The sequence below is a fragment of the Lissotriton vulgaris genome, chromosome 12, assembly GCF_964263255.1.
Source record: "Lissotriton vulgaris chromosome 12, aLisVul1.2, whole genome shotgun sequence".
NCBI lineage: Eukaryota > Metazoa > Chordata > Amphibia > Caudata > Salamandridae > Lissotriton > Lissotriton vulgaris.
Window position 1 is genome coordinate 740,439,072 of NC_141700.1, and position 12,420 is coordinate 740,451,491.

The 12,420-nt window shown below is 45.2% G+C and overlaps 1 protein-coding gene across 1 annotated transcript in view; it reads left to right on the top strand.

The window, feature by feature from the left end:
• Window positions 1–12,420, top strand: part of LOC147678480 (vomeronasal type-2 receptor 1-like) — a 186,028-nt gene that overhangs the window by 172,504 nt on the left and 1,104 nt on the right. The window lies entirely within an intron of this gene.

A 12,420-nucleotide genomic window follows, 5' to 3' on the forward strand; every position in this document is an offset into this window, starting at 1 on the left:
GCATGAACCACTGTTTTCTGGATAAGTTTAAAAGGAAGGCATAAATTGGAGGCTTAATTATTTCCTCGTTGTTGCTGATGCTTTGTGTGCTACACAATGTAGCACACATAGAAACAGCAAAAAGCTATTGATTGTTTATGCACAGGGAGGTGTCCCTTCCTGCACATAAATAATCTTCCCCTCAATGCAGACAACCTTTCACAATGGTGCAAGGGTGCCTGCATTGGCGCAAGGCTGATAAATTTAGCGCCAGCACAGGGGGAAACACAGGGATGCACCATATTGTTGTAAATATGGTGCAGCCTGTATTTCTGAAGTGGTGGAGGCCGGCGTTAAGCCAAGGATGCTAACACCATGCTCCGCCACGCTCCCCCACTTTGTTATAAATATGCCCTGCAGTGCTTTGTAGAGTGTTGAGTTATAGTTAATGTAGCATGGAGATTGATGCAAGAAGAATGTGTACGAAGGTGTACAGCAGATAGTAAATGGAATATGCATAAATTATAAAAGTAATTTGTAACTAGTGGTGTGTAATTTAGAATTATAAGGTATAACTATAACTGAATAATTTCACCTGTTTGTGTAGTATAAGTAGGAATTGTATAGCAAAAGATAGTTTTCATAACTATAACTTAGCTTTAACCTTTGGTTTCATCATTAAATTTGAATATTTTTCAGTTTTTAACAAAAATGGGTTTAAAAACATACTGTCCAGTTTCATTTAATTGAGTGTTGTTAAGTGTAATGTCATAATTATAGTGAAGGACAGTGTTGTACAGTCCAGTGTCATGGTGTCTAGTGTAGTGCTGTAGAATTCAGTGGAGGACAGTGGAGTGGCATTGCATATTGTGGGATAAAGTGTTATATAGTGGAGTAGCGTGGTGTGTCGTATAGTTGAGTGGATTATTGTAGAGTGGAGTGGCATGTTGTACAGTGGAGTAGCATGTCGTACATTACAGTTGAGTGTCAAACAGTGGAGTATCGCCGACTACAGTGTCTTGGAGTCAAGTGTCATGTAGTGAAGCTGAGTGTCTTAGAGTTGAGTAGAGTGTAATTGAATGACTTATGGGCTCATTACGATGACGGACGGAAGCCCATTCGCACTGGTGGCGGTGACTGAAAATGTTCATTTCCCCACTCCGGATGCGGTCATAGAGACCACCGAATTACAATGGTCCAACAGAGGCCATTTTCCATCTGCCGCGGTCTTCAGGCTCTGCACCGTTTATGTGTACACAAGAGTGGTGGGTGGAGCCAACTAAGCAAGACCGGCGTGCAGAAACACGTTCCGTTCACCAACCAGATTATGATGTTGCAAACAGCCCTTCCAACCGCCACGTAAAAACCACCATGCTGCAGATGGCGGAAACACAACAAGAGGGAAGAGCTGATACACAACCCATGTAAACCACCGGAACTGCCATGGATCCTGCGCCACAGGCCTTCCCGCCGCTCTACCTGCTGCATCTCCGGCAGATAAGATGCTGCCACGCTCAACAGCAGAGGTACGTACCAAACATCTCCATGCATGCAACCCCTGAACAAATACAACTCCCAGCAAGCGTGGCGGCACCACGATGAATGTGGCAACCTGCCAAATGCAAGGTGCGCGGTCCACCCAATCCTCATGAGTGACCATCAGTGCCCCTGAAGGCAAGTGGGGCCGCAGTTGCAGAGCGCACACACCGCATTATCAAAAAATTTACCCCGAAGGCTCCCATTTGCTGATGGCTCATTCGCATAGTGGGTGCCGCACAGCGGCAGCAGGAAGCTGTAACCGCAACCCTGCATCATTCAATTGAGGTCAATGCATGTCATGGCTGCGGATACCAGCTACCGCTCATGCGAACATATCTGCATTTGCATTGGCGCCATGCGAATTACATCATACATCACACATCACAACTCATTTGCCTAAAGTGATTGATGCACCCCATGTGTAATGTTGTGGGGCACTAGGCCCCCATGCATATAAAGTAACCACACAGACACTGTACATGTATAGGAGAACTGGCCCAGGGCATGTGCGTCTGGCCCCGTTTGTTGGCAAGGTCACATGTCTAGTGATGCCTGTGCTGGGTGGCTGTGGGTGGGGGAACACCAGCCCTCTGGGAGTAGCTAGTACATCAGAACAACTAGAACAGTGACCAGCTGGTATGCGAGAGTGTGACCGTTGAGTCAAGTCATCCCACACATGGTATGTTCAAGACAAGGAGAGTGAAATTGCATACATTATCATAACTCGTGGCCAGCATGGACTGAAATGAGGGAAGGAGTCAAAAAGCACAAAGGTCTCTCGCACTGTACCAATGTTGTGCAATGAAACATCCAACCTGGGAACATCGCTTGTATATCCCTTGACATCTGACTGGTGTCTCTTGGCCAGGGCTTCATCTTGCGAAGAGCCAGCGATGTAGGCAGACAATCAGAGGTGTCCATTGTCTGCAAATCAGACATACTTGTAATCCCTAGCACTTCCAACACACATATTGGTGTGGCGTGCAGTGTGCCTAGCTGCCATTTCCTGTAAATGTTCTCACACATATCATAGGAGTGCACATGAGGAACAAACCAACAAAGCTCTGACCAACATCAACGGTCATTGTCAGACATGTCACCATGTATACACAATCCATTTGCATTTGTGCCTCATTCAGGTGACCTTTGCAATGCCTGTTACTCAAAATCATCACACTCACACAGGACTGACTCCATAATGTCAACATGTGTCTGTCCACCGTGCTGTATTGCATGTTGCATAGTCCAGATGACACTCACTGCCTTCATTCCATAATGTTGTTGTGTATTGTGGGGCTAAAGCTTGCGGTCGTGCAGTGACAGCAGCTACATGCAACTCAGCACTGTTGCTGGGAAACACAAGTGCTGTGCCGTCAAACCACAGGGCAGCTCATCCTTGATGTAGCAGTGTACTATATGCCATACACATCAACTTCTTTGGATGTTGCAGTAGTCAGTATGTCGAGTGAGTGAAGACAAACCATGTAAGAATGCAGGTCACTTGTGCATTCCACATGACCATGAGTCCTGTCAATATTGAGGTTGTGTGAGTGTCTTTGTAAGCTGTTCACCACATCTCATCTCTAACTCATCTCATGGATGTGCACCCTGACAGAGTATGTAGGAGGAGCCCACCCATCTTTCGACCTGGCCCTGACCTGGCAATGATGAAGGACATCAAAATCATCAGGAAATTCTGTTTGGATCACCACACACTACGAAACCTATGTGCTCAGTTGGAGCCCCATTTGAAGCCCAACAGTACATATCCGGCTGCATTGTCCGATGGCTGCACTGCATTTCCTTGATACTGGGTCTTTCCAGTACACTGTGGCCAGTGCCAGTGGGATGTCAGAGCCTATGTTCAGCATGGTGTTGGGTGATGTCCTGTCATCATTGATGCTGTACAAGGACAGACACATCCACTTCCAGAGGAGGGATGAATTGGCAGCTGTGAAGGGGGAGTTCTATGACCTGGGAGGCATTATAAATGTTGTGGGAGCCATTAATGGTACCCATATTGCCCTAGTCCACCACAGGCAAGTGAACACATCTATAGGACCCACAAACACTACCACTCCATCAACGGGGAAGTGGTATGCTAGGCAGATCAGAGAATCTCACATATGTATGCAAAGTATCCTGGATCGGCACATGACCCCTACATCTTGCGGAACAGCACCATAACACAAATGATTGTGATGTATGTGTAGCATGCTGCTCACCTCACATATTCAGATTAAACTGTATGTCTCACAACTAGGTGACTCTGGGTATCCCAATCATTAACAAAAAGTGACTATGACTGTGTCTGTGTGCCTTGCTGTTGTCTCAAAAACTTTGAGAATAGTCGCTGGCATTTTGTACACATACAGGACTAAGCACAGGATTAGAGAACTTGGGCAGGCAGGGACTGAGCACCCAGAAGCACCCAGAAGCACAGGGCCCAATTGCTATAGTGCCTCACTAGCTCGCCTACTCACTCAGAGGTATTCAAGCGCCTGTACACAAGTAGATAAGTTGAAGACAAGAAACGTTTTGAAATGTGCATTGTTTACTATGTTGTCAAAACATGCAACATACATGCCACCACTAGTTGATAATGCATGAGTACAAAAACCATAGTGACACATCCATATCAGATGAAGCAAGATGTCATATCAATAATCCCTCTGGAGGAAGACCCACAAGCATATCCCCCACCCCTTGCTGGCAGGAGTTGTATGAGATGTCCCGGGTCTATGGGCTTGGTCAGCAGACCCCATTCCTCAGCCAATACACGGTGAACTGTTCATCACATGTGTTGTGTTGCTCTCATCACTGGGTGGATTACTCTCCAAGTGTGGGGCAACTAGCCCACCTGACCATGACTTCTAAAAGGCACCCATGTCCTCTAGCAGCTGTGTCACTTTGTTGAGTCGGGGTGCTAGGGCCTGACCAGAACAGAATGACAACTGACAATGTTCTCCGACCACTGACAGAATGTTCAGGTAGTACTCCTTGGCCGCACAGAGAACAAGTTCTGCGGACACCTCTCATGTGACAGACATATACTAAGGTACTTGCAAAACAAATACGTCATGTAAATTATGTGCGCTACACCTGCATGATGGAAGCCGAGCTCTTGCCAGTCGACAATGTCCATGACGGTCAGATGACAGCCTCCCCTTGCTCAGGTCTATGGTACCAAGTGAAACAAACAGCAGAGGTCAGCAGAGTCAAAGCTAATGCAGACAGGGCAAAAGTCAGAGAGCTGAATGACAATTCCTGTCAGTAGGCATTAAAAACAGTAAAAGGATATAGAATTAGTCACAAATAGTTCCTGTTGCTGTTAAGTAGTTATGAATCCAAAAAGACACAGGCAGCTTCGAAGGCAGTCAGTTCCAAAAGACGATCCAAATCATCTTCAGCAAAAAGGACAGCCATCCAATCCAGCAATATGAAGGAACAGATGTGGTTCTCGCACTGCAAGGATGAAAGGAGCATCCCATGGCAACCTGGGAGAGGTTCGATGTAGGCATGGCACAGGAGCCGTTGCGCAAATGCACAGGCACAGCTGGCAGCTTGTCTGACACATTGAAAAGCATCCCACAAACATGTATCACCGAAGCAGTCCTTGTCATGGACCAACAAAGAGCTCACCCAGAGCTCATGATCCAGGGCAGTAAAGGATGTGTTGGAAAGGCAGACATCCATGGCCCAGTGAAAGACGCATCGGTGACAGTAGAACACAGGTTGCACGCAGGTGAAATAGGCATAGCGGAAGGTTAGCCTATAACTTATGCATAGCACAGCTAATAGGACACATCCAAAGAGAAGCTGCATGCGGTCACTGTACAGTTGCAACTGACCGGGGTTCACCTTGACCATAGGATGGACAGACATGGAGTGAGAGCACTCAGCTGTACGGCCACAAGTAGGGATATCAAACCGCTGAATGCAGTCTAAAAATTGGAGGAATAACACCTGGTAGTACTCCAACAATTGCATGAAATGAAGGGACAAGGCCAGAGCCCACAAGTTTGAAAAAAGTGTGCAATGACCTTCAGTATCAGAGGCTTTTGATTATTTCAGTGTCAGTTTCCCGGAAAAAAGTGGGAGTGCTGTGTGCAGTAGTGACTAATTCGTGCTGGACGGTCAAGGCACCTGGAATTCGAAGGACTCGGGGCTGATGTGTGAGCGACTGCTTGTTGAAACACAAGCCCATTGTACCTGCACACTTATTGAAGTATGCTTTAGCATACAATGGACTATGGAGGGCAGGTGGGAGAGGTCAGCACAAGGACCATAGAGGGCAAGCACTGGGATTAGGAGCAGCCAGCTGACCTTGGAGGTCAGCAGGGAGGGGCAGAGGAGGCAAAACAGGCCATAGAGGGCAGGTGTGAGGGGTCAGGGGCAGAGCACAGATAATGGGGGCAGGCCGGAGGGCCAGAGGCAGCAAGCTGACCTAGGAGGGAAGTACAGCGGGAAGCACAACATACCACAGGGGCAGGAAGAAGGGGGCAACACACAGCCCATGGAGGGCAGGCTGAGGGGCAGTCACAAAAAGCTAACCTAGGACAGTTAGTATGGTTTCCAGGGACTCAGTCTCATTGTCCTCCTATGGCTGTCCCCCAGTTGACCTCCCACCTGCTCTGTTTCCACAGACCTGTGGCGGTGCCAGGCGCTGCCACCGCACACCGTCCCCAGCATCCCCGGTCTGCCTGGTGGTATTCACAAGTGCTGGCAAAGGGACAGTGTTGGGGGCAGCGGTGGTGAGGGTGGAGGTGGCTTCCACACAGGTCGTTGCTGCAGGGGTCTGTGTTGGGTGTGCAGCTGTTGTGGGAGTCATGGTGGTGATGGTGGGGACAGTGAGGGCCAGAGACTGAGTTGTCCTGGGCACGCTGGAGGGGCCAGGTCGGTCCTCCTCATCCGAAAAGACCAGGGAGTCTGCATACGAGGGTTCACCTTCCTGGGGGGAGACTGGCCGGGCTCGCCCATGGTAAGGTTGCCTGCTGTTGCTAGCGAATCACCTGTTGAAGAGAGGTTATATTGTCAGCATATTCATTACACAGCACAGCTTTGATGTTCATGTTTAGCACATTTAATTTGAGATGGCCTTACTTTTTACCTTGGCATTACTATGCATTCATAACAGTTTGTCAGCAGTCAAATGTGATGTGGAGGTACATACATTGCTTGTTAGCCATGTGACCTGGCTTAAGAAACAAATTCCTCTGTACAAATATGGTATTTCCAGGGACATGTCCTCTGGTACCAACTTGTTGCTCATCAATTCAGTACATGCTTGGACATTTGTGTCTTTTGTATGAGTATCTGATTACTATGCTGCAACTTCATGATTTGTGTTATGCTTTTTGTACTTGCATCCTGTGGTTTGTGAGGTTTGACAGAGTTTCCATGCATGTGCTGTGTTGACCAGAGTCTTTCTGCTTTGAGGCAATGGGACTTGCACATTGGCTTTTTGTGATCGCGTTCTTGTACTTTGCTTTGCAGTTACAGGTAATTTCCTCACTGACACTATGAAACATGTGGCCTCTCGATGATATTAGCTGTATGTGCACTGCCTACAACTTATGGGGGTTTCCAGAGTAGCTACCAAGTGTGGGATGTGGGGGTCATTTGGCTTCATGCTGTCTGTGAAGGAAGACAGAGGGCCTTTTGGGAGTTGTGGTTTTGCTGTAAGGGCCCAACAACCCCCTCCACAGTGAGATGGCTACCTACCTGTTAGGCAGCACTCTCGACAGAGTTAGCTGACACATGACTGTGGGGTGAGGAGGGCTGGTCATGCTGTTTGCGAGGGAGGCCAGGGTGCATGAGCTGACTATCTACCTGTGAGGTGAAGTTGAGTAAGGAAATGCTAACTTTGGGATCCATTCATATTGAAATCATGCATTCCACATGAGTTTGATGTCGGCTGGCGATTGAGGCTCACTGGTTGTGCACAATAGTACATTGCAGTGTGATGGGAGCACCCTCTCCTCCCATTCGGTAAAGGTTAGTGGTGGAATGGGAGGGCCTCCACCAGTTCTTTGGGCTGCCACGTGGTTCCTCTGGGCTCGATGCTCGATCCAGCCCTTGAGGTTGAGCCACCGCTACCTGATGTCACACACAGTGCGTAGGGTGATCCCGACGGCATTGACTTTGCTGTGGATCCTTGCCCAAATGGGATTTTTGCATGAAAGTGGAGTGTGTTGGACCAGGTGCCCAAACAAATGTGGCTCTACCCTGATTATCTCGTCTACCATCACTTTCAACTCTGAGTCGGTGAATTTGGGCATTTTCTGAGGGGGCAATGTGCAAATGAATGAGGGTGCAGGGTGCAAGGTAGCGGTGGAGATATGTGGTGTGTGAGGTGTGAGGGTGAAAGTGGTGTTGTGTGAAGATAGGTGGTGTGATGTTGAGCAGTGTGAGTCAATGGTCCAGGAAGGGGTTGGTTTTATACTGTGGTATGTGGGTGTGTCCACATGAGTGATGACCTCTAGATGTCTCTGCCATGCTGTGCATGGCTTTCCTTACCAGGAGCAAGTTGAGGTGTATCATTGTGGCATGTGTGTTGTGATTGAGGGCGGCAGGACGTACAGGCACACTTTGGGCATTGCTGTGAAGTTGGTTAAGTCTGCCATTCATTTGGCCTATGTGCATGCGCGGCGGTCAGAAGTAGTGCTGGGCCTGCCAGCACCGCATTTTCCTTGTAATTATCCGTGCGGTCATGCCGCAGCAGGAGCGGCCTTTTCAACCGTTGAGCAGATTTCCCCGTCCGCCGCAGTCGGATTTGCAGCTTTTCCAACCGTGGTTGAAGGTTTTTTGTGACATCCGTCCGCCGCGGTCTGATTTTGTGTACATCACATCTTAATTTGAGCAATGGTAATGCTGCGGGTCATGAGTGGGGATTGTTTCTGAAACCATGGTGGTCGGAAGGCTTTTCTGTCCGCCATCATAATTGGGGTCCTAGAGTGGAGTAAGGTGTTTTGTAGAGTAGTGTATGGGTATACAGTATACTACTGTGCCGTAAAGTCACATAGGGGTCTATTAGGATGGCGGGTGGACTTTGCCATCCTCATGGTACTTGGGACCGCCCGCCATAAGGGCGGGGGTCCCGTGGGGGGTATTAGGATTAAGGGTGGGCGTAGTTTGCGAAGTAGCGCTACGCGAAGTGCACTTCGCACTACGCGAACTTCACGTAGCACTACGCGAGCTGCGTAGTAGCATGTTCGCACTGTGCAAGATGCGTTTTCAATGAATGCACAGTGTGAACAAGCATCCGGCACTGTGTAATCATTGAAAACGGCATCTTGCACAGTGCGAGCTGTAAGTTTCTGCTGCTCGAGTAGATTTTTACTCGAGCGGCAGCTTTCTCAACGCAAACTGGTAGTTTCTCATCGCGAGCGGTTGCGAGCATGTGCAACCACTCGCAATGAGAAACCTGACCTGCCCGCGTTGAGAATCTCGCCAGGATGTCATTTTGCTTGCTCGCGGTCGCGAACATGACGTTAAGGACCGCGAACAAGCAAAAAATGACCGCTGCACTACGCTACGCTGCACTACGCGTGTTCGCACTGTGCTATGTGCAGCTCGCGTAGTGCGAAGTTGCGCAAACTTTGCCAACTACATGAGCGTAGCGTAGTGCTTCACCCAGGGTTAATTAGAATGCGCCCGCCATAGTGGCGGGCGCATCCTGCATTTTTAACATTGTGATGTGCGGTGTACTTTACATACACTAAGCGGCAGGCACCGCATGGTGCCTGCCGCTTTGTGTATGCAAATGCTGGGGGGTACCTGTGGTACCCCCCATGTGCACCCCCCACCTCACCTTCACTCCAGGGGCCCGCAGGGGGCTCCCCAAAGTGAAGACCGTATGCTGCCACGGAAAGGCATCAGTTGCAGCCCATACTAATATGGCTGGCGGTGTCTGATAGACACCGCCACCATATTAAACCTTTTCCGCCACGGTCGCAAGGAGACCGGTTGGAAAAGCGGCGGACGGTCTTTCCATCCACCGCGGATCCCCCAGCCATGCTAATATGGCTGGGGCATTCTGGTTAGGATGGCGGGCGGATTGCCCCCGCCAGGCTGGCGGTGGCTACCGCCAGCCTGGCGTGGGCAATCCGCCCACCATCCTAATGGGCCCCATAGAGTGTAGTAGAGCGTTGTAGAGTGGAGTTGTATAGAGTACAGTAGAGTGTTGGTTGTGGCGCAGTATACATTATAGTTAGGTAAAATGTTCAACATAACTTTTAAAATTCTTAAAACAACAGAAATGTACTAGTTTTAGTTATCTCGGGCAACTATAAATTGTGCTCTAAGGTAAATATATCTTGCCCCCCCTCCACGCACTGCTAATTGCCCCACTTATTACATAACTCATGCCAACTTCTTTGGCATCATTGATAATATCACTACAAAATCTGTAATTAAAATATTGATGAGGAGACTATGCATGGTGAAGACTCAAATTTACCTTAGGGAATGAGGTACTTGAGATCACTTTAACTGGTGAATGTATGTGTTTTTTCGGGTGTGCAGACATAATATCGACTGGCAGAAATATTGAGTCATAAATATTGGGAGTCAAAAATGTCAACAGCAAGAATACTGTGGTCAAGAAAATCTACTTAAGGTAAGTAATATTGATTTTAAAAATATTGAAGTGTTTAATATCGTTTGCAAAAATATAGTTGTTAAAAATATCGATTTTTTAAATAATGTTCTTTATTTTAGTATATATATTAAATGTATGTGATGTGTATTTTTTTGTATAAGAATTGTTTATATTTTTTGATATATGTGTTATATTTTTAGTAGTTATTATATCTTTTTTATTTGAATTTAGCATTTTTTAGTTCCGTAGCGGGTTGTAGGTTTATAGGGGAATAGGGTGGAAAGTAATTTATTTATTGAGATTAATGTTATTCCTTTTTATTTACAAATATTTATTTAATTGAGATGTTTTAGTGTTAAATGTGTAAAGTAATTTATTAATAATTAATTAATAATTGGTTGTTAATCAATATTAATTAATTCATTTTAGGTGTGTGCGTTTTGGTATTTATAGGTGTAATGGGTAAAACTATTTTAGTTTTTAATTGATGAATTTATAATTGGTAGTGAGTTAATATTAATTTATTAAGTGGTAATTAATGATGGTAATTGTACATACAAATAATTTTAGGTGTATATTTGGGTTTTATAGTGGTAAAGGGTGGGAAGTATTTTTTTAATTATTAACAATAATTTGGTTATTGAAATTAATTGATTTAATTAACAATACATTATGGCAATTGTGTAATTAGTTTTAGGTGTGTGTTGTGGTGTTTATAGGGGTAAATGGTGGGAAATAATTTGTGTTTAATTAATTAATATATAGCAGTTAACTAATGTTAATTATTTTATATTTATTTTGGGTAGTTGTTTATTTTCTTGTGTGTTGATTTTACTTTTAATGGGGTAAAGGGTAGGTATTAAATACATTTTAATTACTTTATAATTAGTAGTAAATAGTAATAGTTTAAATTTTAAACTAAGTTTTAATTGTGATTTTTAATTTTAGAATTTACTTTAGGCTTGAACCGTCGTGTAACAGAAATTCAAAATATGCCCAACAGCATGAGTCGGCACTCACATTAAGGCCACGGGTTGATGACAACCTCAATTATAGGACCAGGCCTAATTCCCAATGCGTTTCGATGATGACATCCCTATACACAGGCAGACCCTTCTCAAATACGACAAAATACTCCAAACTTTGAAACTGAGAAATCTCCTTTTAATTGCTAATTACATCACATGACCAAGAGACAAATTAACTTTATGACAAACTTTCAGCCCACTGGGGCGAAGGACATGTTTTATTATTTTTCACAAATTTGACACCCACTTGGGATTGATCAGACTACATGTTCCACAATTCCTTAAGCCACTTGGTCATGTGATGTAATTAGCAGTTGAAAGGAGACGTCTCATTTCAAATGTTTGGAGCTTATATACTGAAAAAAAACAAAGGTTAAATTATAAGTTATGGGTCTTGCTTAAATATGTTAAATCAGTGACATTTACTAATTATGGTAATCCATGCACACAACATATGCCTAAATGTGCACTGCTCAGCATGTTATTAACGTCTTAGCTGTTTTTGTGGTTTTGGACTATTGGCAAACTAGTGTTATAAGCATGACAGATGAAGGAAGTTTGTCATAACTGCAAAATTTATGTGGGTTGACATGTTTGAGGCAGAACAATATGTCTCTTTTTCACTGTGGCTTATTCCACAAATTACAGTTTTTTTATGTTGTGCTTAATTTCCAGCCCTTGACTTTTGCATGCTTCTGGTAACTTCTGAGCTGTGCCCTGAAGTTGGCGGCCACATTTTAATTCCTCAGAACAAACCTTGTATGTAGGTGCCAACATGCACGTTTAAGAATACTTGGAAAAGAATCCATCCAATTACATTTCTTATAAAAAATTCTAATTTGATTGATAGGATTCAGAGGATTCGCAAGTCATCACTTAGCATGTAAAACAGCTAATATACAAAAATGTTAGTCTGCTCAGCAGATTTGATAAAAGTCTAATATCTCAAAAAATACTCTAAAGCAACAAAGGCACACATTCTAAGTAGTTTCTATTTCCATGGCTAGTTTGTAGTAAACCCATTCAGTGATGCAGGCTGTAGGCATGGACAAAATTTCCTATGGGAGCTAAAATGAGAACTGTTCACAAAGAGCTGCATGACAACTATACAAAAATTAACTGATGGGCCTACTAGTTTGCTAAGTTACCAAAGTTGTATGCACATTTTTTCACTGAGTCAAAAGTAATAGGCAAATAAAAAATGCCTTTTCAATGTTTGTGTAAATGTTGTGGACAATGATGAAGGCAGGGTGTCTGGTGTTAACTGTGAGT